Raw genomic sequence first — 14,911 nt, 5'->3', positions numbered from 1 at the left:
AGGGTCCCACATGGCGCGCCGCAGACCTCTCCTGCTGCCTGATGCTCCCCTCAGCAGTGTATTTCTTCGGTCTGCCTGTTCTGTTCCCCGCTCTGGCTCTGGTGAATTCTCTCACCCTCCCGCGCTTGTGACTGTACCCAGTGCTTGTATAAATAAACAAATATTTTTAAAAAAGATAAATATGGGAGCATTAATTAAGGAGTTAATGCATATTTATTGATGAGGGGTCTGGGGTGAAAGGTAACGAACTGAGCTTTTCTGTGATTTTACAGCTTTTGTAGAAGGTCATGTTAACTGTTGTTTTTCATTTAGCAATAACTCAGTGTTACCACCTCTAAAGTAGAAATGATAGTGATGATGGTCAACTAAACAATGCATTAAAAAGCATTTACAGTTTTTTTTTTTTAGATAATGCTGTTGATACTCATAACCACTGAATGTATAATTATTTTAGGTTAATGGAGAAGGCTAATAGTATGTATTATTAAGAGCATTTACTGAGCAATCAGCATATACAGGAAGATTAGACTGTTAGGACCTGAAGTAGCTAGTGCTTTAGCAGCAGTTAAATTAACTGTAATGGTCTTAGTACTTCCATTTGGAATCAGGGCAGTAGTCTTTTTATGAGTAGATAATTCAATCAGAATTTCAAAAATCAGGGTGTGGCAGATTACAGACAGATTCCTCCCAAGAGGCTGTGTAGAGAAGTCTTATGCTTTCCCATCACCACCTTTTTGGACCTGCAAAAGCTATGGAGAAAGCTAGAGAGAACGCCAGTTCCCTGTAGATCAAAAGTCACGTTCCGACGTCAGGAATAGAAATGGTGTTGCTTTCATCAAAGCTGTACACAGGTTCTGACAGAGGCCCCTGCTTAGGCAGTTCTCCCTGTACACCCCATGGACACCATGAACCAGCACAGGTGTGACTGAAGGTGGATCAAGTGCTTTCCATGTGTCAGGCTTTCTGTCTTATTTGGATACCTGTCTCTCTATGAATAAAACATTATCAGGAGGTATACTGTTTACATTGAATTTTAAAGAAAACCACAGAACAAAAGAGAATTCATCCTTTTTGAGCAATCAGGATGGCATTATGATTCAGTGAAGGGTAGAAGATTCAGGAAATACCTCAATATACAGGCGACTGTAGAATGAACAAAGGAAATTTTATATCCAGTTACAGACTTAAGATCCAGAAATTACTAGACAGGTTAATTTAAAGTCTGAATCAGCATTTTTTTCATTTTGAAGCTCTTATATTTTGTGAGCACAGAGAGTAGACCATTTGTAAAACTTGTAAACTAGAGTGTGAATTTTGAGAATGAGGGTTTCCTTTGTTTTCTCTTGTTGGGAAGCAGGTGCCATGTACCTCTCCTCCCTCCCAGGAGTAGTAAACTACAGGTGCCATGGAACAAGGGGCAAGGGCTCTACCTGGGAGGACTTGGGAGGAAGAGGCTGACCCCTGAACCAAGGCCAAGACTTGCACCATAGAGACAGACCACCTCTCTCCACGGTGCTTATTGCTGTAAGTACTGAGGGAACCCCAAGTCATTACTTCATCAACATGGTAAAGGAGGACAGGAGGTTGGGACTGCCCGAAGGGGATGGTGGCAGAGGGGACTGAGCCCTAAAGTCACTGTAGTAGCACAATTTCTGATCCACCATTGTCAGAACAGGAGGAACCATGTTAAGATAAAGACTTTTGGTGACAAGTGTACTGTAGTATATGCAGATGTTGATTTATAAGGCTGTTCACTTGAAACCTATATCATGTTATAAACCAATGCTACTTCAATACTGACTTGATATATAGATACAGATTTCTTTTTTTCATATGGATGTACCTGGTCCTGTGCAGTTAAGTGAAGTTAGGATTTACAGTCATGAAGAAGGTAGAAATTGCATCTATTTGGAAATTACTTGTTAGCTATTCCTTGGTTGACCTCCAGATGAAGTAGCTGGCTGCCATTTATGGCATATACAAAATATGTGTTTTTAAAAATTGGAATCAAAGCTAGTGTGGCGTGCTGTGAGGCTTGAGGAAGGACCTGCCAATTCCAATCTCTGACCTTGGGGTTCTCTGGGGGTGCACTCATTGTGAAGAATCATGGGTGGGGCCTCCTTGGTGGCATAGCGGGTTGAGCTCAGCGCTCTGAAGCTGTCCGCAGCCTCTGCAGCATGAGTTTGATCCCCGGCTGGCTAGGGAGCAACCCACATGGTGCAGCGGACCTCTTCTGGCTTGCCCACTGCTCCCTTCAGCAGTGTATTTCGGTCTATCTGCCTGTTCTGCTCCCCGCTCTGTCTCCGGTGGGTCCTCTCACCTCCCGGACATCTGGCCTGTATCCCAGTTCTTGTATGAATGGATGAATCTTTTAAAAAAAAAAAAATCATTGGTGAAGTGGCTGTCACCATTGATATTGTCTTCTGTCTCTCTTTCTCCTTCAAGCATAAAGAGTTGGATCTGTGTAAGTAAATATGCCCATTAAGTACAAAAGAGAAGTATAAGGCTTGACTGTCCACAGTTTGAACAGCTAGCTTGAGGGATACTAGGTTTTTTTTTATACATATTTATTTTTCCCACCAGTATCTCTTATACCCCTTTGGTCCTTCCTCCCACCCCATCCCTCTTAACTTCAGAAACCTCACTTCATTTATTAATGTTTGCTAGTTTTTATCAGTATTTTGCTTTGTTGAATTGTCTACTACTTAAATGTCCAGTGTTTGTCATTCTGAATTGCTTGACTAAACATAATTCCCTTGAACTTCCATTTTGCTATAAATGGCAACATTTCATCTTTCCTTGTGACAGAGTAGTAGTCCATTGTGTGGAGTCCTCTGTAGTGGGCACTTAGGATGTTTCCATACTTATTTTTAGAATTTGGATAGCAGTTTATCATTAATGACAATCCAGGTGGTAGTGGTGTTGCTTTGCTTTGTTTGTCTTTGTCTTTATAACCTTAAACTTTTGTCTTTAATTAAGATACATGAATTTTTTAAAGCTAAATTTATACATTTCACTGTACATTTAGTAGCACACTATTTGTCACAACACAATCTTCCTGCATATTTCTTATTGCTTGGGAAGGTTTCACACTTATAATTACTAAAAATCTCAGCACGTTTTGATATATTATAGTTCATGGTGGTAATTTTCCAATCAACAGGGAAGCAGAATTTATTAAAAATGAAAACCATAATCAGCTCATTGTAATATTCCATTAACTCCTATTCTACCTCTGTTTCCATCAGTGTTATTTATGATCCACAGTGCCCCTAAGGTTAAGTGCAGTTTATATCAAATTTTTTCAGGAAACATATTTCAATAAATGCATTTATGTTATTGGAGATGTTTGTCATTTTTTTATATAAATTTGCCCTTAGAAGTTAATTGGTGGATATTATGTTGCTTTCAGCACCATAAGAATATCGTTGCTGCAGTAATTCAGTAAATAGCACTCTTGTTTTATGTTAGATACCTCCCAAGCAACAACTTTATGGCTAGAGGTTGCTTGAAAGCAAAGAAAATTATAGATGCTGATAAATAAAATGTAGTGTTATCCATTCAGAAAGATTGTAATTAATAAAATCTTGAGATGTTTATCTTTTGAAAGTTGACCTCATATAAACAAATTGATTTTTAATGATACACACCTGGAACACATAGTGTTATAATGCAATATTACTTCAATTTTTTCAGTGGAGTCACTTACCAAAAAAATAAAAAGAGGAAATCTACCTCTTTTACAGAATCATATAATTCAGCCTGTCTGCAGCTACTTCAAAATCCATATCATAATCCACAAAAAATGTGATAAACACATGTGGTGGGTTTGATGTCGCTCAGTTAGATCTACCCGTGAACTAATTATAAACTGAATTTAACCTGAGACTTCACGTCACCCACATTCTGCTTTGAAACCAACCTTTTTATAAATAATAGAATTTACCATACCTTGCAAAGAAAACACATTCCAATACCAGGAAACCTTGAAGAATAACAGATCTCTTTAATCTGGGGTTTTCTAAAGGCATGTCTTATGAATGTTATACTTCACGCCACATAAACAGCTTCTCTAAAATTCTGGGTCCCACCTGCTCCTCTGCCTGCACCCGTGGTGCTGCTAACCCATTCTTTGTCTCTCTCATCCACATAGTTTGTCACTGACCAGGAAGCTTTCCTCGTTTTCAAAAGAAATTATTGAGGAATAATTCAACATACCATTTGCCTCATTTTTATAAAAAAAATAGGCTCTTTTTTTTTTTTAAAGATTTATTTATTTATGCATACAAGAGCTGGGGTACAGGCCAGAGATGCGGGGGGTGAGAGGATTCACAAGAGTCAAAGGGGAACAGAACAGGCAGATTGACTGAAGTATACTGCTGAGTGGAGCAGCGGGTGAGTCAGGAGAGGTCTGACGCGCCATGTGGGTAGCTCCCTGGCTGGCCGGGGATTGAACTCGTGCTGCAAAGGCTGCGGATTGCTTCATAGAGCGGTGCTTAACCCCTTGCGCCACCAGGGAAGCCCTGCCTCCTTATTTTTGATCAAATACAAATACATCCAAGTCTTCCAACTCTAAAAACATAGAATGCTCCAGACTTTCACTACCTGTCTAGATTTCCTGCTGTACTCCCTGACTGGACTGTGCCTGTCCAGGATGACTGAAGGACCTGCGGTTCCACTGCCCTTCATTCCTTACTATCCTTGACTTCCTGCATATGGAACACCTTCAAAAATAAAGTTCATTGCTTGACTGGCTGCTTTTCTTGTGAGAAATTCTAATGAAAAATTACCAATTTTTCAAAATTCTAAAATTTCCACCTACTAACAGTAATAGTAGCCACCATGAGTGCACTGCCCTGGTTAAACTCTTTAAATACAGCATCACATTCAGCATGCATAAAATTATCTCCATATGAAGGAAGAGAAAACCGGGCACTAAAGACTAAAGTAGTCTACTTTAGTAAGTAATGGGCCTGGGCTTTGCATCCAGCTAGTGTGATTGCTGAATCCTTCCTTTTAAGAATGGCATGAGCTTATTTACCACTTCTGTCCTGTTGTTTGTGCTCATAAGTACGGAAGAGAGGGATGTGTCTGCACAGGTAGCTTGTGCCAATAGGCAGTTAATGAAGTGTTCTCTTGGTCTTATGTTATATGTGTGAGAAAACACAAATACTGGTTCAGAGCCACAAAACTGCATAATGCCCATTCGTGATCTCTCCTAACATCCTTGGTACTCTTGAATTGTTTATAGTGCCTTGTGTTCTTCCATTCTTTATTCAACCTGAAGGACAGGAGCAACAAAGATGTGAGAGTATCTTGATTCTTAGTACTGTGTCCTACCTCTGGAGTTTTGTACTTACCAGACTTCTTAAAACTCATCCTGGGCGAATGACAAGAATGTCTTTGTTTTCCTAACCAGTCTTTTCATGAGCAAGGGAATTTGTCATACCTTCTCCATGTTGCTATCAATAAGGATGAGTGAAGTACCTAGTTATTTGCTTTATCAGGCCCTGTGGTATGTCAAAGAAAGAGGACTCCACTAGGTAAGACAGCTGGTTAGAGGGCTTGCCACTTGTGTTTACATTGTATCCAGAGGCCTAACAAATGCACCAGCATGGATTGCATCAGCAAAAGTATTCTCTTCACCTTTCATCTTCAATTTAGTTGCCCCAAGGATTCAGAAATGTGATATATGTCATCTTTTTGCATGATTGCTAATGAGGAAAGTCTTTGGCATGACATAATCTGCAAAAAATCCCATCAGTGTAGAAACAATTACTCTGGGGTCGGGCTGGGCTGTTTGACCTACATTGTGAAGTACAACCACGGAGGGCATGTCTCTCCAGTTTCTTTCTGTACAACATGCATGAGAAAGCTGACAAGCATTCCCCCAGGCTGGTGATCAAGGCCAACATCTGCAGGATTCAATCATGTTGCTCGTATGTGTGCCAGATAGGATGTGATTAAAATGACACTTTACCTGTGTGGTCTCCCTCCAAATAACCCAGCACTGCAGACTTCTTATGAGAAAAACATCAGACAAATCCTGGGACATTCTATAAAATACTAGTACTCCTCAAAACTATCAAAAACAAGGAAAACCTAAGAAACTCTCACAATTAAGAATTGCCCAAAGAGCCGTGATAACTAACTATAATGTGGTAGCCTGGATGGGACCCTGGAACAGAAAAAGCATACCTGGTAAGAACTAAGGAAATCTAAACAATGGACTTTAGTCAATAATGATGTATCGGGAATAACATAGTGTTGTATGTTAGAATGTAGGGAATCTCCATACTATCTTCTTGATAGGTCTGCAAATCTAACAACTGTTCTGACAAATAAAGTCCATTAAAATTTTTTCATGGCTGAAGAAAAAGAAACCAGGAAACCAGCTCAGTTTAGGAATTTTAAAGGAAAACTATAAAGCATTTTGTTAAGGCCTTTAAAAATTCCACACAGGCGGAACATATGTAACTGCTTAGCTGAAAAATGGAACTGGCAGCACAGCCCACAATGTGACACTTTTAGATTCATTCAAGTGGAGTCATTATTATTTATTATTTATATAATATTTTGTTTTTCCAAGATGGTAGAGTTTTATCATTATTCCTGTTTTAAAGCTAATGCCATGCATATACCCATTTTGACACAACTGGCTAATCTAACTGTACAATTTGCACAGAAAGCCAGCCATCAGCTGTCAGAATGGTAAAGCATGTTATGCATGTTCTCAAAGCCAGAAAAGCACTCGTGTGGCGGCCTGCGGGTTTCCCTGTCACCAGAGTCCTGGCTCTTGGGACTGGTTGCCCTACGTGGTCTCTCACATGGAAAACTCCATTGGGGAATTACAGGGTAATATTTTCAAGACTTGGAACGGCGAGCTTGTCTGTAGTTACCTTTCTAAAAAACAAAAAGTCCCTTTAAAATTTTTTTTTTTTTTAATTATGCCGGGGTAGCCAGGAAGAAACAACTTTGGTGTTGCTATGCAGAGTCAGGTTGTACAAATTGCACACTATTCTCCTGGGTCCTGGACATTGCTTTGCTCCCACATACTGCTTCCCACATCCACAAATTCTTGTGTGTTTGTATCCTCTGGAGAGCGAGGACATTTGGGCATGGAGAGAGGCAGGCACTGACCGCAGGAACAAGCACGCTCGCAGTGGCACCGGCTTTCTCCCTGGCCCTTCTCCAGTCTTTCCCCAGTCTGGGGCACTGAGGGACAACTCTGGGCGCTCTCACTGGTCCTCTGGCCAGGCCAGCCTCAGACCCTTCCCCCTTCCGCATTCAGGTGTTCCATGCTGCCCGGGGCCCACCACCAACCCACAGGAAGATGACGTTGGCCCTTTTTAGGGGAAACCTAAAGCCCCGTGTATTCTGGAGGCCAACAGCAGGGGAATGTCTGCCAGTTATTTAGTCCTGGGAGGCAGAGAGTATGGTGGCTTTGTGTTCTCAGCCAAGAATTAGGGCACACCGTCGAACAACTGGACTAAATAGATGTGAACTTGAGACCGTCTCAGGAAACACCTCTTCAGGGTTAGTGGCCCTTACTGCGGGCTCCAGAGATGTGATCTGGGCCCTGGTGTGCTCCTTTGGGTGGCGCCCTCCAGAGGCCTGGGGACAGCCTTGCCAGTCCTTCCTCTGCAGACCCCAGGGCGGCTGCCCAGAACCTCTCCTGGTGCTCATCCTCCAGGGAGCAGTCGCCCCTTCTCAGCTGCCTCCCCAACCTCAGGATGGGTCACCCTGGGACTCAAGAGTTTCAGTCTCTCACTTTCCCTCCTCCCCCTGTTGTGGAATCAGAAGTTTCCAGAGTCCAGACATCACTCTCTCTTGCCTCCTGCCCAGTTCATCTCCTCATCCCCTGTGCCCTGGGGATGCCTGAAACAAGCTGGGGGGCCCCTTGGGGAGACAACCAGTTCCTTAAATACAGGATTCTCCCCATCAGCAAGCAGAGAGACAATCTTATCACACGCCCCTGGGCACTTAGAGCCGAGTCGAGTCGTAGAAGGTGCGGTGAGGAAGTATATCACATGCTGCGCTTACAGGAAACTGGCTAGAAGATAGCAAGGGAACTTGAGAACTTGGTCGTTTTCAGCGGATTAAAACAACACAGGTCAGTGCTTTTCTTTTTCCTCTGAAAAATCTTTCCTGGCCGCTCTGAATCACCTCACCGGCTCTCTGTCCAGAAACTGTCTTCAGCTCTTTCCGTAGCGTGGAGAATTTGCTCCGGCTTTGTCTATGTGAGAACCCCTGCCGGTGGCCACGTTAGAGGAACAAACATCAAGCCATTATTGTGGGACCTCTGTTCCCCGTTGCGAACTTCTCTGCCTTTAAAAAAACAAACCTTCGGGTGTCGTTAAATAGCTTTCTTCGTGGAGTTCAGCAAAAGCCTTACCTCACGCTCACCATCAGCATAAATCTGAACTGGGACAAATCAGCTTGTGTTTGCGGGCACACGCCGGGTGTTCAAAGGGCAGTGGGAGAAGCAGAAATACTTGTGTGAACCGTGCTGGGGGCTGTAAGCCAAAGTGCCTTGTGTTCATGGACTTTTCATCTGGTAAATTGAATCTTTAATCTTCTATTTCCTGTTAAAATTTTTTTCTCCTATCTTTATAAATTCCTGTTTCCTTTTTTATTTTCTCTACCCTCTTCCTTCCCCGCCCCCCACCTTCCTTTTTTTTATTAACATAAAACAGTAGAGAAAAAGGGGCAGAGGGAATTTGAATGTACGATGAGGAAGTTCCCACCTGCCCAGAGTTTAAGAAAGTCTGCAGAAGCCATGCGGTCTCTTTGGCACCAGAGCTTTGCGCCCCCCATCCTTGCTTCCTCTGTAAAGGAACGTTTGCAGTCCAGAACAGAGCCAGAGACGTGGCTAAGGAGTTGGAAAGCAGAGCCTAGAAACTTCTGAAGGGGCCGAGATTATTCATTGTATGGTCAGTGAGGGGCAGTTTGATAAAGAAAGTCAAGTCGGTAAGAGAGCATTGCACAACAGCCTGCTGCTTTCAGACCTGCACAAAAAAGGAAAATGTCTCAAATGTGAATTAGAGGAAGTTACTACACGCTTAGTTACAAAGCACTAGAACAGGTAAGCCATGGAGGTGGCAGAGCTTTCTTCTGGACCTTTTTGAAAACATGCTAGTTTTCTGCTGTGGCTGTATGTTAACGTGAGGACAGAGGCCGGGGGAATAGTGAAGAGTCCAGCATGGGGGACTTCTTGTTTCATCTCTCCCTTCCAGTCCAGAGTGTCTGAACTGCAGAGCAAAACAAGGGGGTGAAGGGTTAGTGGACCCACATGTTGTTTATAGCCCAGTCATCCAAAATAACCAGGACAGCGATGAAAGCGAAAGATCGTTGTTGAGTATGTCCTCAGATGGCCACATCTTTTTCATTTTTCTACATGTTGTGCAAGAAAATGAAGAGGAAGCTGACAGAATAAGGGAGGATTCTAAGCTGGAGAGCTCAGCCCAAGTGGTTTCCGAAACCTTGCTCTAGCTCTGAGAGAGCAGCCCGTGTTTTCATAGGGGTGGCGGTGGAGGGGTGATTGGGCCTTGCTGGTGTTTGGTGGTCTTTGCACAGATGGCTGCCTGGAGGACTCACGGGAGAACTGCAGCAGGCAGGTCTCTTCACACAGCGCCGGGGAGCTCAGAAAGAAGCTGACAACTTCTTGGTGGCTGGAATTTGCTCCAAGGAACACTCTTTTGGTTTTGTTTTGCTTTTTTAATTGGCCATAGAACTCTGTTGATCAGGGAATTTTGTATTCTGCGAATCTGCTGCTGGTAGTAGAAAGGGGCTTTTTATAGTTACAATACTTTCCAGATGGCCCCGACCTCTTTTTCGAAAATGCATCCCTGTAAAATCTGTTTCTTTTAGGGGCATTTGTTCTCCCCTAGCGGTGACTCGCCCTCCTCTCCAGCTTCCCAACGTCACTGTGTTCCTTTTGTTTTTGATTCCACAAAAGATTTAAATAAATTATCATTATTTTGCAACACCTCTGATCCCCAAATCTGATAGTGGGTATGGAATGGAAGAAAGTGGTAGATCATGTTGAATGGTGGAGAGCACCTGGAACATTAATCTCCCACATCATTTTTTAAAGATTTATTTATGAATGCATACAAGAACTGGGGTATAGGCCAAAGGTGCAGGGGGTGAAAGGATTCACCAGAGACAGAGTGGGGAGCGGAACAGGCAGATCTACTGGAATACACTGCTGAGGGGAGCAGCGCGTGAGACACTAGAGGTCTGCTGCACCATGTGGGTAGCTCGCTGGCTGCCCAGGCTTGGTTGCCCCGAACTTGTGCTGCAGAGGCTGCAGAGAGCTTCACAGTGCTGTGCTTAACCCCTTGTGCCACCAGGGAGGCCCTTCCCACGTCATTTTTAGACAGGAATTGCTGCCACGTTGAACAGAGTTCACCTTGAAGTCAAAGTAAAAGTAAATTAATGGTCATCTTTTGTTTGGGGATAAAATGGTTGATGAGGAGGGACTACGTGGACTTGTGACCAAATTCTCTAAATTAGAAGAGAAAGGGGATGATTTTGCAAATCCCTCTCTTCCCAGACCCTGGACACCTCTTTCCAGAATCCCAGATAATATAGAATAACACCTCAGAGTCAACATCCACAGACATTTGGGTAGTTTGGGTTTCAGCAAGATGAAATGATGAGATACATAAAATTAAAACTCTTGAGTGCACCCTTTACCATCAAATTCATGAATTCATCCTTTGTCACCTCTTTGACAAGTCCAGAGGCCCCACTCTCTGGGTTTCTGAGAGAAAAATTCCTGAGCGTATGTTAGATGTTATTGTTATCATTGCCATCATACCGGGAATGCCAGAAGCCATAGGTTTGGTTTTTTAAACTGTGATGAAGTACACATAATGTAAAATTTACATTTCACCCATAATCATCCATTTTCATCTCACAAAACAATTCTATAGTCATTAAATAACAACTTGTCCCCATCCCTCTCCCATCACCCCCAGTAACCACATTCTTCTGTCATATAAGTGGTGTCATATGATATATGTCTTCTCATGACTGCCTTATTTCACTTGGTATAACATCCTCAAAGTTTATCCATGCTCTAGCATATGTCAGAATTTCCTTCCTTGTTGAGGCTGAATAATATTCCATTATATATATATATATATATATATATATTCCACATTTTCTTTATCCATCATCTGTGAGTGGACATTGGGGTTGCTTCCACCTTTTGGTATTATGAAAACTACCTCTATGAACTTGGCTTTGAAAGTCTCTTTGAAACCCTACTTTCTTTGAGATATATATACCCAAAAGTGGTGTTGCTGGATCATATCATGATTCTATTTTTAATTTTTTGAGGAATTGGCATACTGATTTCCACAACAGCTGTACTATTTTATGTTCCAACCAACAATGCTTCAAATTTCTCCACATCCTAGCCAATGCTTGTCTGTTTGGTTTTTTAAGCAACCATCCTAATGGGTGTGAGGTGATACCTTACGTGGTTTTGATTTGCGTTTCTCGAGCAATTAATGATGTTGAGCATCTTTTCATGTTTGTTGACTGTTTGTATATCCTCTTTGGAGAAATGTCTTCTCAAGTTCAATGTCCATTTTTTTTTAAAGATTTATTTATTTATTTATACAAGCACTGGGTACAGTCAGAAGCACAGGAGGGTGAGAGAATTCACCAGAGCCAGAGCGGGGAGCAGAGCAGGCAGAAGGACCGAAGTACACTGCTGAGGGGAGCAGCGGGCGGCAGGAGAGGTCTGCGTGCCATGCAGGACCCTCCTCCGGTGGCCGGGGAGCAGCTGGGGATCGAACCGGCGCTGCAGAGGCTGCGGGCAGCTTCGCAACCCAGCGCTCAACCGCTGCGCCACCGGGGAGGCCCTCAATGTCCATTTTTTAATGAGATTACTTTTTTGTTGTTGTTCATGTTGTAGGACTACTACTTATTTTCTTAAAGTTAGAGGGAGCCATAGGTTTTTGAAATATTGCATATGCAGGTTCTCATGTCCACATCATCTGTTATGAGCCATTTGCCTCCTGTGGTCTGTACCCTTGGGAAAGAGCATGAGATTCAGCAACATGATTTTTTTTTCAACAATATGATCTTTCTTGACTTTGAAAAGCTATGTAAAATCTCGGTCATTTTTAGTTTTTGAGCAGTTCAGTTCTTGAGAACTGACAAAGGCAAAAGGAAGAATAAGAAAAGGAAGAGCAAAGATTGGGTAATGCTTTTCATTTCTTCCATGGTTAATACTTTTCGGGGCCACATAGACTTCAGGAAAAACCCTTACTTCAATTCTGTTGACCAACACCAGACTCCATGCAAGAATAACCATACTTCCCAAGAATCATCCAATAATTATGACTTCTTATACTGTCCTCCCTCCTAACCCACAGATTACTTGAATATACCCCAGATTACATGATAATCATTTTCCTTCATGAGTGCTTCAAGATGTTTAATTATGTTTCTGGGTACTGAGAGCCAATGACAACTTGCCCCCAGAAAACAAGCAAGGGCAGTGGGACTGTTCTGGAGGTATGGCCATCACGGTTGTTTCAATTACACATTTTCTGGAAGGAAACGAAAAGGAGGATGCTATAGCTGTTGCCACACAGTGCTGTGTGGTGATTCTTTCACTGCAGGTGCTGACTTCTAAGTTAATGCTCATGTATATTCCACCACCTCTAGAGATCACCTGTACATTGGATTTGAGTTTTCACTCCACCATTCCAGTTTCCCTCCATTTCTTATCAGAGTTGGTGCTGTTTAAAGAGAAAAAAAGGCCTCTTAATCTCCCCCCTTCCCTGCCCTCCTCCCATTAAAAAAGACAGCAGGAAATGACCAGAACAGTTGAAAGAATAAACTGGGAAAAGATGAGTGCTTGAGGTAGGAATCCCTGTTATGGTGCAGCAGATCAAACCGGTGAGGCGCCTACCCTATGCCAGTGCCCCCAGGGTATGATCCTGGCCCCAACACTAGCTAGAACTCACTGCTCTGAGGCTATCTAACTAGTTGGATACTTACCAGTGTGTCTGTCTTGGTACTTCTGGTATGAATGAGACTTCCTTTCTGCTTTTGTTTTTGCCTGGACTTTAATAATATATCATGTTTTAAGTTTACTCCTTGTACTGATTTGTGATCCTAGTGCAGCTTAAAAATAGTCTTTTTATGTCAGGATGCATGTTTGTACACACTCCCTTTTTTTTATAGTGGAAACTTCTTTAGGGCATATGGTTTACTCAGTTAAAATTCATTGGAGGATATTTTAGAACCTATGATTATTTGGAATATGCTGCTAACTTCACATTAGGAGGTTATGCATCTACTAAACCGATAGATTCATTTGGAAGAATTGCTACCCTGAATGATTTGTTAAATAGTGATTTGGACCATCTTCTTTGATTCCCAGACCAGCTGTGGGAAGATTTGGTCTTCCTTGAAGCATTAAAAGACTTATAGAATTAATTACCTTGACCCCTGGGTGTGGGGCCCACAGAGGGACTACCCTTAAGTGCCCACCATCCTGCTGCACGGAGGCTGTGCACAGAGCCGGGAACGGGACATGTAGCTTCTCCACCTTCTCACAGCAGTGTGACTTCTTAGGAAAGTCCCAGTTCCAAAAGTCATTAACTAAAGGAACATTCTTGATGAACTGCCACCAGGGTTCACCTAAAGCCCTTTCAAAGCAAACAACTTCATTCTTTGCCTCCTCCTTTTGCGTTCTCTCTTCTTTCAGTTTCTAACTTGCTCCTCCCGTTTCCTGTCCAGGGTTGCGCAAACTCACCTGCATAGACAACATGCTGCTTTCTTTTCCCCACATCATTTACCTGCAAAACAGGCACAAATCAAGGCTGAGGAGGGTAGTTTCCAGAATAAAGATGTTTGAAAGCTTTTATCTATGAAAAGTAATGTTTTAAGAGAGATCCCAATGAATCAGAAAGGGTGGATAGATTACTTTTCTAAAAAATTCTTTTATGAAGTCATAAGGAAGTAGCAGTGGGGGAAAGGGAACTGAAAAGGCCAGAAGATAATTCACTCCGAAAGAAAAATGTTAGGTTATTCCAAAACTATTTTTTTCTTCTACTTCAGTGCCAGGAATATCTGGCCTTTGGGAAGGTTTAGGAAAGAGGCTTTCAGATGCTGTTGTCATTATTTAAAACTTAATGTGGTAGGTAAAAAATAGAATTCTTGGTTTTTAGAAATGGAAAGAACCTTCAAAGGTTTTATCCTCTCATTTTCAGATTTGGAAAGCGTGGCTTAGAAAGTTGGGAGATTTGTCTGTGGTCAAGTAGCTAAATAGTGATGGTAGTAGGCAGAGAGCAAGACTCCTGATTTAGGCACCAGTCACCATCTGCAATGTTGTGGGGCCCCAAGGACTTGGAATTTGCATATAGGGGCCCCTCTGGATCTACAGGGACCAAACCTAGCCCAGTGAGGGTTGGTCAAGAGGCTGAGGAGTTTACGATCTCCCAGTACTCCAGCTCAGTGACCTCTGCTCAGTTCTTAGGAGTTAGCACAGCAACATGGGTGTATGTCTTGTATGTAGACACCTAGTCCGTCATAGAGGAGGAAGTGTATGCACTGAATGGTGATGTTCCTCATAGAGCAAAGAAGACAACAGCCCCAAGAGAGGAAAAATTCCCAGCAATTGCCCAGGGCTGGCTAGGAGAACTCTTGAATATGGATTGAGAGGGGTTGCCTATTAGGAAGTATAAATAAAGATTAAGCTCACTATGGCCCAGATTAAGTAGCCTTCAGAGGCTTACCCATCCTTAGCCCTTCTTCCAAGATCCCTGAACCATTTCTGAAACTAAAACAACTCCCCGAGAATATTTCAGAAGGGGATAGTTTGAACAATGGACATAATCACTGGAAAGAAATAACATCATCTGTAAATTCTGTGGTGTGC

The 14,911-nt window shown here is 42.5% G+C and overlaps 1 protein-coding gene across 2 annotated transcripts in view; it reads left to right on the top strand.

Annotated features, from left to right (window-relative positions):
- The window catches only part of WIPF1 (WAS/WASL interacting protein family member 1), a 107,255-nt gene that overhangs the window by 30,957 nt on the left and 61,387 nt on the right, over nucleotides 1-14,911 (top strand). The window contains exon 1 of one of the 2 annotated variants that reach the window (XM_054699873.1): nucleotides 1,515-1,524. The exons of the other annotated variant lie outside the window; for it this stretch is intronic. The gene's annotated coding sequence lies outside the window, so the exon portion shown is untranslated. Of the gene's footprint in view, nucleotides 1-1,514; nucleotides 1,525-14,911 lie in introns of those variants that run through there. 2 annotated transcript variants of the gene reach the window in all.

This window comes from Talpa occidentalis, unplaced genomic scaffold, assembly GCF_014898055.3.
Source record: "Talpa occidentalis isolate TD23 unplaced genomic scaffold, MPIMG_talOcc4v2.1 talOcc4.3, whole genome shotgun sequence".
Lineage (NCBI taxonomy): Eukaryota > Metazoa > Chordata > Mammalia > Eulipotyphla > Talpidae > Talpa > Talpa occidentalis.
Note: the sequence above shows the minus strand (reverse complement) of the source record. Positions and strands in the feature narration are given on the sequence as shown.